Source organism: Balaenoptera ricei, chromosome 13 (genome assembly GCF_028023285.1).
Source record: "Balaenoptera ricei isolate mBalRic1 chromosome 13, mBalRic1.hap2, whole genome shotgun sequence".
Taxonomy (NCBI): domain Eukaryota; kingdom Metazoa; phylum Chordata; class Mammalia; order Artiodactyla; family Balaenopteridae; genus Balaenoptera; species Balaenoptera ricei.
The window spans coordinates 87218861-87236923 of record NC_082651.1 but is presented as its reverse complement, the minus strand read 5'-3'; the positions used below and the strand labels follow the sequence as shown (position 1 = coordinate 87236923).

The 18063-nt window shown below is 47.8% G+C and overlaps 1 pseudogene; it reads left to right on the top strand.

Annotated features, from left to right (window-relative positions):
- Positions 1-18063, top strand: part of LOC132376776 (beta-1,4 N-acetylgalactosaminyltransferase 2-like) — a 31662-nt pseudogene that overhangs the window by 8383 nt on the left and 5216 nt on the right.

Sequence of the window (18063 nt, the reverse complement as noted above, 5' to 3'; positions counted from 1 at the left end):
GCACAGAACCTTGGGGAGCACTAGCCTTCAGTGTCAGACTGGCTTGGCCAGGACTCAGGTTCATAACCACCAACCTCTCATGGACCATCTGAGCAGAGGTAGAGGCCCTGAAACCCAAGTCTGGGCTGACTTCAGAGCCATTCATATTTTTCAGATCCCTGAAATTGCTGGCCCGGGTATCTAGTTAATGAGGTGGACAGCATCAACCCTTTCCTTCCCTGCCACCACTCCCAGAAGAATCCAGGACTCTGGTCCAGTTAACTCCCCAACAGAGGTCAGAGCTCTCCAAGGTGCTGATGGTCCAGGCCAACTTCCCCAGAGGGCGTATTACACTGCAAATGTGCTTTGAAGCCCACCCAGGTCACCTGGGGGACCTTTCTCTGCCTCCATTCTTGTGACCAGGAGGACCCTTTGATAGAGTTGAGTGGAAGAAGTTGCTGGTTAGGCTGTCTAGATTGGTGTGGGAAGACCGACCAAAGGCTCCAAGCAGACTTGAGCATGTAAATAAGAATGATGCCTCTCCAAGTTGCCTGGAGGAGCCTGGCTCAAAATGCCTTGGAAGCAGCCACCCTTGAGTCAGATATGTCCACACCAGTATATTATCATCACCTCTAAGAAATAGAAAAATGCTGCTTTTTAGAGTCTAAACATGAAGGGGGCAACTTGGGGCATCCTCCTGGTAGACTGTGGATGTGACCAGTGAAACCAACAGAGGGCTGTTCGAGTAGTTAGGCCAGAGATGAGTGTTGAATTAGGACAGTAACTTTATCACCGGGAAAATCCTAATGGCAACACCAGCAGGCCTTAGTGATTATTGGACAGGGGCCGGCACAGAGAGGAGTTATCCTTGACTCTCAAGTTAATTGCTTGGGAAGGTGGGTAGATGATAATGCCATTCACCAGGAGGAGCAGCAGGGTTTCTCTGGAGGTGGGGAATGATAAATTCAGATTATATATGTTGAGTGTGAGGTACTAATGGAACTCTTAGAAGGATTGTCCAGCAGGAGTTGGGAACACGGTTTTGGAGCTCAGCAGAGAGGTCAGGGCCAGTGATTGAGATCTGGGAATCATTGAAGAAGAGGACATTGTTGAACAGATGGGAGATGGCAGATGAGATCAACCAGGGAAACTGTGTGTAGAGTGAAAGGAGAGGAAGGCAGAGAATAGATCTTGGTGGAATTTCTGCATTTTCTGGGTGTGCTGAGGCCGAGGTGCTGATCAACGAATCTGCCACAGGGCTCTCATCAACCGCTCCCAGACCACTTCACCACTGGTCTGACATCATCCCAATCACCTCTCTTCCACTCTCCTCTGAAATATAGATAGATATAAATGTAGATTTAGATTTAGGTGTAGATACATAAAGTCCGATTTGTTTTTTTATTTTTTTTTAAAGTTTTTTTTAAAAATTAATTTATTTATTTTTGGCTGTGTTGGGTCTTCGTTTCTGCACGAGGGCTTTCTCCAGTTGCGGCGAGCAGGGGCCACTCTTCATCGCGGTGCGTGGGCCTCTCACTATTGCGGCCTCTCTTGTTGCGGAGCACAGCCTCCAGACGCGCAGGCTCAGTAGTTGTGGCTTACGGGCCCAGTCGCTCCGTGGCATGTGGGATCTTCCCAGACCAGGGCTCGAACCCATGTCCCCTGAATTGGCAGGCAGACTCTCAATCACTTGCGCCACCAGGGAAGACCCAAGACCGATTTATTTTAAGGAATTAGCTCCTGTGATTATGGAGGTTGGCAAGTCCAAAAGCTGCAGGCTTGGCCAACAGGCTCGAGACCCAGGGAAGAGTGGATGTTGCAGTTTTGACCCTGTAGCCAGTCTGGAAGCAGAATTCCTTTCTTGGGGGACGTCAATCTTTTTTTCTCTTAAGACCTTCCACTGATGGAACGAGGCCCACCCACATTATGGAGAGAGCGATCTGCTTTACTCAAGGTCTACTGATTTATTTATTTATTTTTTAAACATCTTTATTGAAGTATAATTGCTTTACAATGGTGTGTTAGTTTCTGCTTTATAACAAAGTGAATGAGCTATACATATACATATATCCCCATATCTCCTCCCTCTTGCATCTCCCTCCCACCCTCCCTATCCCACCCCTCTAGGGGGTCACAAAGCACTGAGCTGATCAGGTCTACTGATTTAACTGTTCATGCCATCTAAAAGAAATACCTTCACAGCAATATCTGGACTAGTGTCTGACTAAACACCTGGGTGCTGTGGTCAAGTTGATACATAAAATTAATCATCTCAAGGTGGGGCACCCCCTGGCAGCCTTGCATCCAGGTTCAGATGAGAGTAAATAAATAATAAAGCATAACCTGTGTCTTCCTCATTGCTTTAGTGGCCAATGCCCCCTCCTTCTCTACACACACACACACACACACACACACACATGCAGGGTATGGAGGAGCAGGGTGTGTTGGTGCCCTTCTCAGGAATTTGTCCACATTTCTATCCAGTCACATTTGCTCCTTCCAACCTGATCTTTCCAGATTCTGCACCCTAATTCTCACTTCAGTCCCACTTTGGACTCTCTTCTTTGTTCTCTACTTGGAGAGTCTCCCTCAGATTTGATTCTGGTATTTCATCTATTGCACCTTCTAGCAGGTAATGGAAGCTTCAGCTCCCACTCTGTCCCATCCAGCCTCACAGATATAAGAAGGTTTTAAGACAAAGAAATTTCTCATTTCCATTTCAAAGTTGGAAAATGTGAGATAGATAGGAGTTAAATTACTTGCCCCAAAAATCTTTCAGAGAAAGTCTAGTGCTGCCAACAACGGGGTTTTCTGCATAGCCACACCATTCCCCATCTGTGCCAGAATCCTCAGTGCATTTTTCAAGCTTAGTGTCCAAGACATCTCCAGCCTAATAAGAATAAGGTGCCCTGGGCTGGTTCCCAGCCAGGGCGGGAGTGAGCAGATACACATTCCTTTGAAGCCGGTTTCAGATTCTGGAATGCTTTCCTGGAAACCACACAGTCTCAGGAGAGATCCATCACCTCCTGATGCTGCCTTAGGTCTAGGTCAAGACGGGCCCTGGACCTCTGAATGAGACAGTGTCTGCCCTGATTAGCAGCTTCCTGTGTGGTGGCTGCAGGATTTACTCAGAGCTAGCCTAGGCAGATCTGGCTGAAATTCAGTGCGAACTGCCCCACCTCATGCCTCTCCCCATCCTTGTCTCCCCTCACGCCCATACTTCCTCCAAAGATTTATTCCTTGGATATCAGAATAGAAGGCCCAGGTCCCGAGGCACAAGCAGAGAAACTCTTCTTTGGGTATAGACCGAGAAACATTCTCCTGTCCAGGCCCGGGTATCGAGGTGGGCTGCCCATTGTATAATGACACCAAGATGTCTTAGGAAGGCAGCTGTGGAGGCAGTCGTGTGAGCACTGGACAAGGAGTCATGGCCCTTGAGACCATGTCCTGATTCTGCTGTTCCCTTCCTGGTGACCTCAGGCAAGTCACAAAATCAGAAAATGGTAATACCACGTGCACCCTCGGAAATCATCTTCCCATTTGTTCACTTTAGAGATGGGGAGCCTCTAAGAGGTCACAGCAATGGCTTAAAGTCCCAGACCGAGGCGGTGTCAGAACCAGAAATAAAATGTCCCAACCAATATACTTCCTATGAGTGTCTCTGTCCCTCCTCAATTTCTCTGGACCACAGATTTTTCTCACATGTCAAATGGGGGCCAGTAACATCTGCCTCTCAGTACAATTTTAAAGATCAAATGCAATCATGGATAGAAAACGGTTCGAAAAAAGTGAAAGTGTTGGGTTTTCAGGAGACTCTTGAATCCCAGGAGTGGCACAGGTTACCTTCCATATCTGATACAGCCCAGCAAGGATGTAGGTATGAATTCCAGGATGAGGGATGCCAGGGATGATGCCAGCTGATGCTTGTGAATATGTCTGTTAAGATACTGAAATGCTTGTGGTCCCAGTCTCCCTGGGTGCCCTTCTGCCACCTTAGCCCCTCCCCCCATCGTTACTGGACCTCCTCACATTCCGGGGATTAGAGGGTGAACATCTGGCACAGCAGGAGGTCTCTAAGGACCTTGCTCCAGCCCTACTGCCAGTCAGCATCCATTCTGATTGGTCAGGGTTCCTGCCATACCTATATTTTACTTAACTATTGATATGCAACAAACCACTCTGAGACTTGGTGGCTTAAAAGGACAGTTTATTATTATCTCTCAGAGTTCTGTGGGCTAACCAGGCTCAGCTGCGTGGTTTCCCGCTTGGAGTCTCTCATGTGATTGCGGTCAGATGGTGTTGGGGTTGATGTTATCCGAAGGCTCATCTGGGCTGCACGTCTAGCTTGTTTTAGTGGCTGGCAGCTGGTGGCTGGCCATCAGCTGGGAGCTCAGTGGGGCTGTCCACCCTACTGGGGCACCTACATTTGGCCTCTCCAAATGGCTTGAGCTTCTCACAGCAGGGAAGCTGATTTCCCAGAGGGAACATCCCGAGAGCCTGCTTGCCAAAGGCAGGAAGCCAAACTGGCCTGGTGCCATCTCCACCACATTCAACTTGTCAAAGCCGTCAAGAGCCCTCCTAGATTCAAGGAGGTGGGAGAGTGCCAAGATCAACTTGCAGAAAAGCATGTGGGTGGCAAAAATTGTTGCATTCATCTTTGGAAAATAGAGTCCGTCCCAGTCACCATGGGAAAAGCTCACCTGGCCAGCACTTGGTCTGTCTGACATCCCCCTGCCCTTCCTGTAACAGCCTTTTCCCCTTCCCAGGAATGCCTCCATCAGCTCCAGTGGGAGAATACCCTCCCCTCTCTGGAGCTTGCTCTCCTCTGTTCTCACGTCTCCATCTGAGAAAAGAGCCGCCGGTCCCTCTACGCTCTCACACCAAAGAACTCCACAGGTACTTTGACCAGATTCGCGTCAACTACAACATGGTGCCCTGTTTCCTGGCCAAACCAGAAGATGATATTAACCTCAGGAGCCAGTGTGGAATCTCATCCCCTGGGTGTGTGTTGGCGAGGAGGGGGCGTGGCAGGAAGCATTGCTGTCAATAGTCTTTGGGCAAAGATTGATTCCTGCCAGAGACACGAGTTCTGAGATGATGACTGAATACAGTGGTGTGTCAGGAATAGGCAATCTGAAACGGCTTTGCCTTCCCCAACCAGGTCAAGGCCCCATATGCTTGTCATCCATCCTTACCCCTGCGTGCAGGCTCGTCTATCTGGGCTGAATTCTGGGTGGTGTCTGGACAGTTCCTCTTGCTGCTCAGAAAGGCTATGTCCTCATTTTCTGCACGCCAGGGCAGGGCTTGGCATCACCGTCAGCCACCATTGCTATCTAGAGCATTCCATGCGCCTCACTTCCCTCCCCAGCGTGAAGTGTGGCTGCATCTGCAATCGGGTCTCTGCCGTGGACTTCCTAGCAATTCCCCCTGTCGAAACTTTGCCAAGCTCTCATAGGGAGAAGAATTTGTATGACCTTCCATTCCACTGAAGAAAAAGCAAGTGGCTCTTGGTCTCTCTCCCATCCACCCAACCTCCGATGTGCTTTTTAGCTGAGGGAAAATCTGTTATTCATAAAGAAAAACAAAGGATGATAAATTATAGGACCTTGTAAAATATATTAACATGAATCCACACTTTCTTCTGGATAGTTGAATTTAGAGTGACATCGGCCAGACTCTGCAGCTTACGCAGGAATGCCAGCCTTCCTCGGTTGTTTTTCATTCTTTCGGTGTGATTTCACAAAGGCCTGGCTAAGTCCGAGGCCTCCATTGTCTCCCGGCCAGCACGTGTTGTAATCTTGTCCACAGTTTCATTACTCTCTGAATTAGGAGCTTCATTAAAATGATAAGTCTCTCTCAGCGTTGTAAATGACAAGTGACCTTCTAACCAAATGTGGCCTCATTAGATGACAGGAAAGGATTAAATGTCAGGATGCGGGGTGGTAGGTTTTGATATTTATGAAGGTCAGATGAAGGGTGAGTAATATAATGGAGTATTCCACTTAAAGTCAGACCAGTGTTCCTGGGAACCACTGTCATGGCTGCTCTTTGGCGCTGTAAGAAGTGGATTTTCTGTAGACTTTGCTTGTATTGCAAGGTTGTGGACTGTCCAGTGTTTACATGAAGCCACAGCTATATTCTAATTATAATTGGAAGAGTGGTTGGAAAAATAACTGGAAAATGTCCAGAAATAACTTGTTTCTGCCAACTGTCTTAATCTTCCACTCCAACCAATTATTCGTTGGTTAATTGGTATTTTGCCAAAGCAGAGGTCTCAGGAGAGAGACAGCTTTGCTCATGTGAGAATCCTTGAGATTTGGCTCTGCTGGATTTCCTGTCTTCATAGATCTTGTCTTTATCTCTTCAAGTAAATAGAAGTGTGGTTTTAAAATCCAGGCCCAGTGCAGTTCACTGGCTTGGGGCTACTCAGTGGAATGAGGAAGAGGCTTTGGGTCTGCAGGGAATTGGCATTCTGATTGGCAAGAAGATCTGGAGGCAGTAAGAGCAGGAGAGAGTTGGGGATTAAGGTTGCTAAGACTCACTGGGGTGGTTCATTCCAGGTCTAAGAAGTGTGTCACCTTAGGTTCCCAGCACCTTGGGGATTCAGAGAAGAGCCACCAGGTAGGATTGCATAGTATTTGCACAAGAGTACCTAATCAAAGGGATGAGCAGTGGACGAGTTTTAGCCTGTGTCCCATTTACCAAGCCCTGGTGCTTGGCTGCATCCACCTGGAGCAGGGGCTGGGAAACAATAGCCCGTGGGTCAAATCAGGTCCACTGCCTGTTTTTAAAAATAAAAACATTTTGGAACACAGCTACACTCATTTGTCAATGTGCTGTCTATGGCTGCTTTTGTGTGACAATGGAGACCTTCTAGCCCACAAAGCCTAAAATATTTACTATCTGGCCCTTGATAGAAAAAGTTTGCAGACCACTGATCTGGAGGTAGGGGCACCTTTTTCTAATTTGCAAAGGCTCTGTCTGTCTGCCAAGCCAGAACTGCATCTGAAAGATGGGGGCCGGCTTTTTCTAATTTGCACAAAGGTGCCTTGTGAACGAGCAGGCACCTTAGGATCTCTCTCCTAAGGAGGAGATCCCAGTCCTGCCCCTGAGGGTGGGGGCCTTGGGGAGCAGTGCTCACAAGGCCTCACCGCAACCCATGGCAGGCTGCTGGTGACCACACAGTAGAAAAGCCACAGGCTTGATGCGCAGAAAGGCTGTCCGGGGAGCGAAGGACTGGTTGTAGCAGCTCCCAGAGGTAAAACCAATGCTTCCCTTGCTCCTTTTCCAAATAACCGTAAAAGAGAAGGTTTGTTTGGGGGTCTTTGTCGCCGGCCACTCCATAAAGAAATGCAAACTGTCTCATGAGTTATCATCAATCACTTGTTTACACAGCGGGGCTGATTGACGCGGTTTATTTTTCTGTGGTTTTTCTTCTAATCTAAAGTGAAACATGAACTAGAGAATTCATGAGTTCCCTTCACCTTTTGCAGCCCAGAACCTGCAAGGAAGGTGACTGTTTTCACTTGTGTGAATATTATACGCCCCATCTGCATCTGGTCGCACGCATGTGAAAGATCTGATCAGCTAGGCCTGAGAACCTGCAGGAGCCCTTGTCCTCCCCAGGGCATTGATGCGCAAATCTGGACCAGTGATCTGTAGGACATCAGGCTGGATGGGAACTCAGAGTTGTTGTCTTTTGACAACTCTGGAGTCCCTCCATTGATCAGCCCCAGTGAGGTGCAGTGACTTTCCCAAGGCTTCGAGGGACCCGAGGGTACCTTCTCTCGTCAACCTCCAGTAGGCAGGATTTGAAGTCCGGGCAGGAGACCCTCGTGGTAGGAAAGAGTGCCCATGGTGGTCCAGATGGCAGGGACCTGGTGGGAATAATCATGTTCATTTCAGCATGCCTTGCACCAGGTCATTTACAAAGCTCTTCTCATTCATAATCCCATTTACTTCTCCCCACTGTTTTATGAGACTAACACTTTCTCCCATATTCCATTAGTTGTTATATATAGTTTAGAGATAATCTCAAAAAAATCTAGCCAGATGGGATGGAATGATAAATATAATGGTCTACACAAGTTGAAGGGATGATACTATGGGTGCTTTTTACTTTTTTTGATAAAAACAAGGAAAGAAAACACCTCTGGCTTTGGGAACTGTGAAACAACCTATTTTTAAAAAGCTGACTACACAAAATCAGAACAGGAATGGCCTGGCTACAGAGAGGTCATGAGGACAGACCTGGGGGCCCATGGTGGGGGGAACCTGAATCAGGGGTGAGGAGGCTGTCTTGCATGGGACACAAGAGTCCAGAGCTGCTAGTTGCCCCTCCCTGGAGGAGAGAGATAACAAGATGGGCAGGATCCTGAACCCCCAAAGCATTAGCGGGGGCCACTTCCAGGGGCTGCAGCCACTCTTGCCAAACCCCAGGGAGATACTTTCCTCTCTCCCCTGCTTCCTGGCCTTGTGCCACCAGCCTGTTGCCCACACCCTCTGGGAGGTTGTGGGAGCCCTAGAATTTGGCCTGGGTGTGTCATGCAGGATGTACACAATCCCAAGATTTGTTTGGAGCCAAGTTGCCCGGTGCCCCCCATACCCACGCTCACACATGCCTACACATATGCTCATGGTATTACTCACGCTGTATTGGCTACAGAGTCTTTTGTGGGAGGGCGGCTGGCTCTGTTTCAATTAACAGTTTCTTCATAAATAGGATGCGTCAAGTAGCCGTACTTGGCAAGTGAATGAAATCCTGCAAAGTAAGTTGGGGAGTAGCAATACTCTTAAGACACACTGGGCTGGATATGCTTTCCTATGTGCGTGTGTGTGTGTGTGTGTGTGTGTATGAGACATTTTGACTGAACGAGGCAGGCTTTGAGACCTGGGAGAGGATGGGAACGCTGGGACATTTTGTGGAAGCCACCTCTTGTTCTATGAGTCCCAGCTTTGGGAAAGGCTCTTATTTATTTGGGAGGTTTGACTGGGCTTCTGCCCTGTTCAGTGGCAGCAGAAGAATCTGATGGTCTGTAAAGGTCTGTCCTGCTCGGCAGTAGAGAACAACCAAAGTCCCTTACATTCAAGTTGTCTATGAAATGCACATTCAGCTCCAGTTGGAAGCAATTCTGGAAGGAAGCTTTGTCTTTGCAAGGCCAGTGGTTGATGAGTCCTCTGAGCGTCCTTCCCTGCGTTCCTCCCCCTCTCCCTGGGAGTTGGCTGAATCATTTGACTTTGGTGGAGGCCACCTAGGGCTCCAGAGCACCAGAGCTGCAATTTCCGGAGTCCAAGAGCCAGGATTATAGTTCTGTTGCTGCTGCTTTTTCCCCTTCTTCTTCTTCTTCTTCGGCCGCGCTGTACGGTTTGTGGGATCTTAGTTCCCTGACCAGGGATTGAACCCAGGCCCTCGGGAAAGCGCAAGGTGTCCTAACCACTGGACTGCCAGGGAATTCCCTCCGTTGCTTCTTATAAGGAAAGAACCCAGTCCTTGGGTTGTCTCAGCTGGAAGAAGGCGCCTCCTAGGATTCACTTCCCCTGAAGTCAAAGCCCAGCATTCTAAGGGTCCTGGGCAGTGCTGCGGGGCAGGGGTGAGCCCTGGTGTATGGCGGGAGAGATCAAGACAGACTCCAGCCCTTCCGAGGGGCCAGAAGTGTTTCTTAAGCACTGGAGTTCTGCGCTGTGATTAGCCTAGCCGTGGAAAGCACAGATGCTCACATGTACCAAGTCTTTTTCTGAGTCAGTTTTATACAGTGAATGTGTCCATTTATCCCTGCGCAAGTACACTGCTGACTGACAAGTAGGGTCCCCCCGCCCCGTTCCCATTCCTCAAGCGCTGCCTCTTCCACCTCCCTCCCTCCCCAGGCCTCTTCTTTAGGGAGTCTTCCCTGGTCATCCCAAGTCAGAGCCCTCACCCTCCGGTAGTCCAGAGTATCCTTGGTCTTTGCCAGGAGCGCCTGACAGGGTGAAGGCCAGCACGGGAAATAGCCCAGCTTTGCTTCCAGACTTCTCCTATAGAAGGTCTTCTCTCTCCTAAGGAACTGTAAACTGTAAGCTTGACCAGTTTTGGGGAAAAAAGGACTTAGACCCAGGAGCTTAACCAGGTAGATGGGGTTGATGGAAGTGAGGTCATGTGTGATCGGGACACCTTATTAGGAGGGTCACACTGACTTTGCCCAGCAAGTGCCCAAAGTATGGTGTGATCCAGGCCCCAGATGCTTGGTGGATGGGTCTCTGCTCTTCCCAATGTCCCAGGGCCTTCTGTCTTGCCATGGGTGTAATGGAAAGTTTTAGGTCCCAGGGCTACATCTTTGTTAAAATCATTAGTATTTCAAAGAGATTATTTATGCCAACAACTGTTCATCTTTTCCCTTAAATGACCTGAGGCCTTGACCACAGTCGCTTTTACCCCGGCTTCCTTTGGCCTCTGAGATGTGGAGGGTGGGCAAGGGTTTCCTGACACTCAGAGGGCCTTTGAGAACCAATTACACAGCAAGGAGGTGAGGGGTTCATAGGGAGTTTGGCAGGGGATGGGGCATTTGTCTCTCCAAAGACCACATGAATGACTTTTATTATCTGATACTTGGACTGCATTTCCTTGCGCTATTGGACATCACCAAACATTTCTGGGAGCAAGGGCAAGACAAATATCAGTCTCTAGCCATTTGGTATAAAGTTTTTTCCTTCTTTCTTTGGTTTCAGTGTCTGCTGCCTCTTATAATTCCTGGGTAATCAAAAGGCATCTGACTGATAAAAAATATTTCTCTCTGTAGCCCAGAAGCAGGAGTTCAGAGACAGTCTTTGCCAAGAGTACATAACTGCATAATGGCTGGCATGTGTGGCAAGGGCTTAGTGGTCTTGCTGGCAGAAGAACCCATTAGTCGCAGGAAGATGGAAAAGACTTAACTTGGCCAACAGTCGTTTGGATTCTCACTCAGAGCATGGGAGAGCACAGGACATATTGCGTGGGAAAAATATGATTTGGGGGGACTAAGCATGGTCCTTAAATCTCTCAAAGGGAAGAAGGAGAGGAAATAGGCTGTGTGGCCCAGAGGACAGGGGTAGGACTTGCAAGATGGCAGTTGTGTAGAGAGGCAGATCTGACACCAACAGAAGGCAGAACTTTCTAATGGTTGCCTCCAGTTCTGGGGAAAGACAGCAGAAGCTGGGGGAATACTCATCCCTGATGTTGCTAAGAGTGTTCCTATGATGCATAAGACCTAAGAAGCCAAATGTGCAAAAGACCATACAATCTGGTGGTCCTTAATAAAATTACACACACACCAAAAAAAACCTGATTAAAGACCTGACCTTTTAAAAAATAACGATCTTGCTCACGTTTAGTGCAAAAATAATGAAGCAGGAGGAAGGAGGAAAGAATGGTACAAATTTAGAAATTTACGAGACATTTGATTATCATGTATCTTGTAAAAGAAGTGATGATTGTTCATCCAAGATTAGAGTAATACTGGCAATCTTGGTCAGTACTTGATCTTCTTCTTCAGCTCAAGGGTGAATAGCTCCTACTTGAACAAAGTCAAGCCAGTCCTGATGTCTTGAAGGGAAGGGTCCACAGGATAGGTCCCTCTGGGAGATGAGGATGGCTGTCTCAGTTTCCATCTGTACCTCCATCCACACATAGCCCGTTCCCAATGCATATAATGGCAGCCAGGCCAAAGAAGGCTCCCAAGTGCCTCGCTGCATGGCAGACCTCAAAGGCCCGCCTGGTGTCCTCCATCACCCCCGACCCCAGCCCCGCCACGTGTCTCCTCATCTCTGCGATAATGCTAGTTGCTGGGATGCAGTCCCACCCTTCTGCTGCTACACAAAGGGCACACTCAGGCACCTCGACAATAAAAGCAACTTGAAGGGAGACCAGCTGTACTTATAAATAAACATCCCAAGCACATTAATCTGCTGAAGGTTTTTATGAGGGGAAGCATAAAATTTCAAATAAAGGGCTAATGGGAAATATGTCCAAAATGTTGGAACTGGTGATGCTCTACAGTAGGGAACTGCCCAGATAGAGCCATAAAACAAAATGTAACTAACAGCTGATTCAGTTTTAAAGCCTCAGCCCTCTCACTCCCACACCTGAGTTGTATATTTTATCTGAAGGGCTGTTTCATGTTCCAGAATCAGCTCTGTTTGCAAGCGAGCTGTCACAGTTTTATGGCCTCGACTTTAAAGAGTAGGACATTTCTTTCCTGGAGAAGAAGGCTAATAGGAGGTAAAATGCAGGGATTATGGGCTCTCCCACAAATCCAGGCTAGCAGATGCGCCTCTTTTCTGTAATCAGAATGAATGTTTTCTTTGGACCCAGCTAGGAAGGCCCCTTAAAACATCCCGGGAACAGGAGACATGCACCAGGCCAGATAACAGATTGGAAGCAGACGGTGAGGAAAGCAGGTGCCTAGCCCTTTGGAGTACCTGCTCCTTTCCCCCTTCAGGACAGGTAATTTAAAAAAATGACAAGGTGATTTTCTTTTTTTAAGTGAAAAATGGGAGATGGCATATGGTTAGCATTGCTCCCTGCCCTGCCCTTCACCTCCGTTAACGATCTGCTTTCTTCCCCCGGCTGGGGCTATGAGGAGCTCTGTTTTGCATTCTTTTCCTCCTTAACTTTGTACCAGGCCATTCGAGTCTGCAGGGGAGGACACCCCACAAATAAGAGCCTTTGGAGTAGTGGAGAGAGCTTGGATTGGGGAATTAGAATGGGCTCAGGTCCCTATTCTGCCACTTACCTGCTTTGTTGGACCTCAGGCAAGTCTCTTATTTTCCATTTTTCTCATTGGGAATAAAAGGAAAAAACCCACCACCATCACAGGTGCATTGTGCGCATTGCGTGGTGGCCCCAGTGAAAGCTCCTTTTGGGGCAGAGTCTGACTGCCAAGGGTCAGAGTTAACAGTTGATCATGAACAAATACTTTCCCCTCTCTGAGCCTCAGTTTTCTCATCTGTAAAACAGGGATAATAACCCCTCACAGGGTTGTTAAGAGGATTAAAGGAGATTTGCACAGGAAGTGCTTAGCAGAGTGCCTGCCACGTGGTAGGCACTCAGCCTTGACCATCATTGCTATTATTTAAGCAGAGATTAGGTTGTTTGGCATACAGTCTGACTCACCCAAACACCACATGGCTTAAGTTCAGTAAAGGCAAAACCAGGCACTCCATACCCTGCTCCCCTTGCTCGTGATGGAGCCCTTGTTTGATTACAGTTTCAACCATCTCTGGCCTTTGGCTGCTTCTCACTCTCGGGCCAGCCCGTACACTTTGGGCTCATCATACGAGCTTTGTTTACCAAGATGGGTGACACTGCATACTGTCCTAGGATTTGACTTGGACACCCCTTGGGCTGTTTCAGCCCCCAGATGCCTCAGACAGGGCCTCCTATGTTAGCTGTAATCCCTGCATCCCACATACCAGCTCTGCACTGCTCTGCTTCTCTCAGGTGGGTGACCTCAACCCTCCATGAGAAGAATAAATGCTTAAAGTTGGGCAGGAGTTAGTGCATCCTAGATCTTTCCCCTCCATTCCTACATGGTGGGCCAAACACTACTTTCATCACCTGCTCTACTCACTCCAGTTTGACAGCAACAGAGAGCAAAAGAAACACAGGCAAAATAAACAGACTTGCTAACAGCAATGGGAAGAATGGCAGCTCCAAAGATAGTGCCGACGGTGTAAGTTTATGACCCACTCCCAGCATATTCCCTCGACGGGTCACTCCTCCTCTAGGCTGAAATCGACTCATCTCACCCTCCTTGCCCACACTGCCTGCTTCATTGCTACCTCCTGTGGCTCTTTAGTTTTCTTGTTTTTTTTTTTTTTTTTTTTTGGTGCCATCTCCCAAGTGAGACTGAATTTATGGAGGGGGGATACCATGGTCTAAACCTCCTTGTTCCCAGTATCTCCCATCGCAGAGCAGAAGCTTAATGAAGACTAAAGTAAGGGAGCCCAGGCCACGTGGAAAGGCTGCGCTGGGGGTGTTCAGCTGAGGTCCCAGTTTCCTCCCTTAAGGGAGGAAGCCTCAGAGACTTCTCCTGCCCCAGCCACTGCCTGCCCACAACGGCGTGAGGGACCTGGATGAGAACCGTCTAGCGGAGCCCATTCAACTCCTCGACGCATGAGAAATAATAATAATAAGGGATCGTTGTTTAATGCCATTGGGTTGGGGTGGCTTGTTGAGCATTAATAGATACTTAGATAACTGATCACTTAAACAGCTCTTTTGGCTATTTGTATGGTCATGAGAGCCACAAGCCGTGCCCTTTGGAGAGGCCTGAAGTGCCACCACCAGCTGGTGGTGGGCAGTGGCTCCAGGCTGTAGCAGCAGCATCCTGCCCGACCTGCATGCCGGACCTCAGGATTGCCAGAGACCTTGGACTATGCGATTCTTCTGGCTGGCCACCTTGCCTGGGGAGGCGTTGGCTGCCTGGCCCTTGGGGAGCGACCTACCCTTCCTTCTCCAGCAGAGCTGGGAAGATATCCAGGGCCAGCTGTGTGCTTTGGAAAGCTACTTCTCTAGTTCCTCGGCTCTCTCCCCTGTGCAGGAGTATACGATTAACCTCTAGTTTTACATCCTGGAACTCCAAGTACCATATAAGGTTCAATGTTTTTCAGGTGCAAGTTCTTTATTTGGCTTTTTGCAAATGAATACAACAACAAAATTCGAACATGCAGGTCCTCAGGGGATGAATCTGGGAACCACAAGAGTAAAGGGGTTTCTAGTTACCCTCTGGCTTGTGCTCAAAGCCCTCACTGGGTGAGGGCTGAAGAACGGGTGTGAAGGCCCAGATTATGCAGTGGTCTGGGAATGGAGACTTGGAAGATAGGACTGAGGTTCCCCAGAATTATAGTACATGCTGTTAGCTAGCAAGCAGGTGGTCAGACAGAAAGGAAGGCCAGGGAAGGCTGCCATGAAGTTGTGTGATAAGCATGGTACAGTCTTTCAAGGTGTGTTTTCAGCAACTATACTCAGCTGTCAGCCCTGCTATGGACTGAATGTGTGTGTCCCCACCCCTCCAAATTCATGAAGTGAAGCCCTAATCGCCAATGTGATAGTATTTGTAGTTGGGGGATAGTTAGGTTTAGATGAGGTCATGTGGGTGGAGCCCCCATGATGGATTAGTGCCCTTACAAGAAGAAGAAGAGACCAGAGCCCTGTCTGCCATGGGAGGACTCAGCAAGAATGTGGCTGTCTGCAAATCAGAAAGAGGGCCCTCCCCAGACACTGAATCTGTTGGCACTTTGATCTTGAACTTCCCAGCCTCCAGAACTGTGAGAAATGTTTGTTGTTTAAGCCACCCAGTTTATAGTATTTTGTTATAACAGCCTGAGCTGACTAAGCCAAGCCCTAAAACCCTACTTTTAACTTTGTCTCATGGGCCCAGGTGAACCTAAGAGAACATCTCCTCCAGCCTGATCTGCTCACAGGTGAAAGCCCTCGTGACTTGGGGACTTGCTCAAGGTCACAAAGCTGTGTGGAGAATGCCCTCCACAACGTGAGTATCCTACCACAGCAAAGCCTTGGCTTTTAAGTCAGAAAGACATTGGCTTTTACTGGTCACTGTGTCCATCTACACTGAAGAAAGTAGAGAACAGAGTCAATTATCCAGCTAATCCACCAAGCAAACCCCGTTGATAAAAGAGGGGATTTCTTGACAGGGATTGGTTCTCTATAGGGATTGGAAATCCCTGGATGTATGCTCAGGATTCCAGGGCACTTTGTAGGAATACAGCCAGACACGTCAATAATCATGCCCCTGTGTAACAGAGTCCAGTTCTCTTGTAGCTTTTGAATTCACAACAAGCCCAATTTCAATGGCTTTGCAGACAGAATACTTAAGTTCAAGTTCTGACTCTAATACTACTAACTGTGTGATTTTCGATAAGCTACTTAACCTCTCTGTGCCTCAGTTTTCTCACCTGTAAAATAAATAATAGTAGCGCCTCCCTCATGGGATTGTTGTAAGGATTTTTATCTCACACTCTATCTTAGAGAAGTTCCTGGTTGTTAATTGCAATGCTATTGTTTGTCATTATTTTTATCTGAAACTTTAGTTTTCATTGTAACTAGCCATGGGGAGCTTGTAGCCCACAAAGGTTACACAGTGGTGTGTTTTGTGTTGACAGCATGTTGTTTAATAAAAATTAGAATTTGCATGTGCTTGATGTGCTTGATGGGGTACCCACTCTCCACCTTGTCACAGTCTCCACCACTCACATTTCAGACATTTTTGTTACCGGCCAGGTCCCTGTAGACCCTAGGGTTTATAACTTATGGTCTATTAGGAAGGTTAATTGGACAGATTAGGACAGAGCATTCATGGGTGTAAGGGTCTCCGGTAAGGGAGATGAGGTTTGAAGTCAGTGAAGGCATTCTCAGAGTGCACCATTGTAACGGTCAACCACATTCCCTCTTCTCCTGCTGCTGCACCCGTGCGTGTGGTGGAAATGACAGAAGCCAGAAGAGTTTGAAGCAGTGACTGCCCAGAACAGACACTTGCGTGCGCCAATATTTCAGTCCTAGTCTGAAGACTGGAAAAGACCAATGTCCCAGTTCAAACAGAGGGGCAGGAGGAGTGCCCTCTTCCCTAAGAAAAGGTCAGCCTTCCTGTTCTATTCAGGCCTTCAACTGATTGGATGAGGCCCACCTACGTTAGGGAGGGCAGTCTGCTTTACTCAGTTTACTGATTCAAATGTTAATCTCATCCAGAGACACCCTCACAGACACACCCAGAATGACGTCTGGCCAAATATCAGGTACACTGTGGCCCAGTCAAGTTGACATGTAAAGTCAACAGTCACACATACCCTCATGGATGCACCCCCGGTTCGCAGCTGTACAGTCTGGCCTTGTGGGCAGTGCATGCTGTGTGGCTTCTTCAGCAGCAGCACTGATCCCTTGGCAGTGTTGGATATTCCTGCTCCTGACGGGGGCCGTGCATTGTGATGCCTGCCCTTTGGGGGCAGTCTTTAGCTCCAGGAGTGGAGTTCTGTGACAGAGGCTTCCCACTGATGAATGGCCCACAGTGAACAATTTCTCTTTGCTGTGGTTTCCTCACAGGATGTTTATCTCCAGATTCTAGTGGGATGGAAGGGCTATTTCAACAGCTGCCACAGTGGCTGGGGAGCAAACAGTCAGGAGGCTGTGGCTTAAAGGTCCTTTGTCTTCATTCGCAGCTCTGAAGCAGGTGCTCTGAACAGCAGGGCATGCATTTTCCTGTCCTCAGATATGTCTGCCTCTACCGTAAGAATTTAGCAGACCCAGCCTTTTAGTTCATGAGGTTTGTCCTCATCTCCGATCCCTCTTTTACACTTAGCTCTTCTGTGTGTGTTTGTTTTGGCCTCTGGCTATTCGAAACCCACTATCTTGAGGGCCCACAAGGCCCGTCACCTCCCATCAAGAGCCTCAGCTCCAAAAGCAGCCTCTTTCCAAACCTACCACATCATGACAGCAGCTCCCCACTAGGTGAAAGTCATCCATTAAAGAAAATTCACATTAAGTAGGAAAAGATAGATAGTCTACCTTACTCATCCTATGGGCCCTTATCATCATACAATGATGCAGTGAAAAGTGGGTCTCCTACTCACCTTATCCCCCATCTCCCAGTTTGTCTAAAGGAACCAGTTTCTTATGTGAACTTCTAGAAGGAGTCTGTGCATATCTAAGCACATATATTATTTTCTTTAAGGACATGGTAGCATTCTGTACAAAAAATTCTGTATCTTTATTTCATATTACTTTCCTTGGAGGTCATTTCATATTAGGACATACAGAACTACCTAAATATATTTATAGCTCTATATTATTATATTGCATTGATGTACTTTGATTTATTTTATTAGTCCTCTATCGATGTACATTTCGGTTGGTTTCAATCTTTTGCATTTACAAAAACTATACTGCCATGAATATCACGTATCTCAAATCTGTAGGATAAATACCTAGAAGTGCATTTGCTGGGTCAAAGGTAATTGCCTTTCGAATTTTGATTCCTATTGCCTAACTGTCCTCCATAAAAGCTTTGCCATCGCCCCAGCAATGTCTGAGGATGTTGATTCCCCACATTTGTACCAATA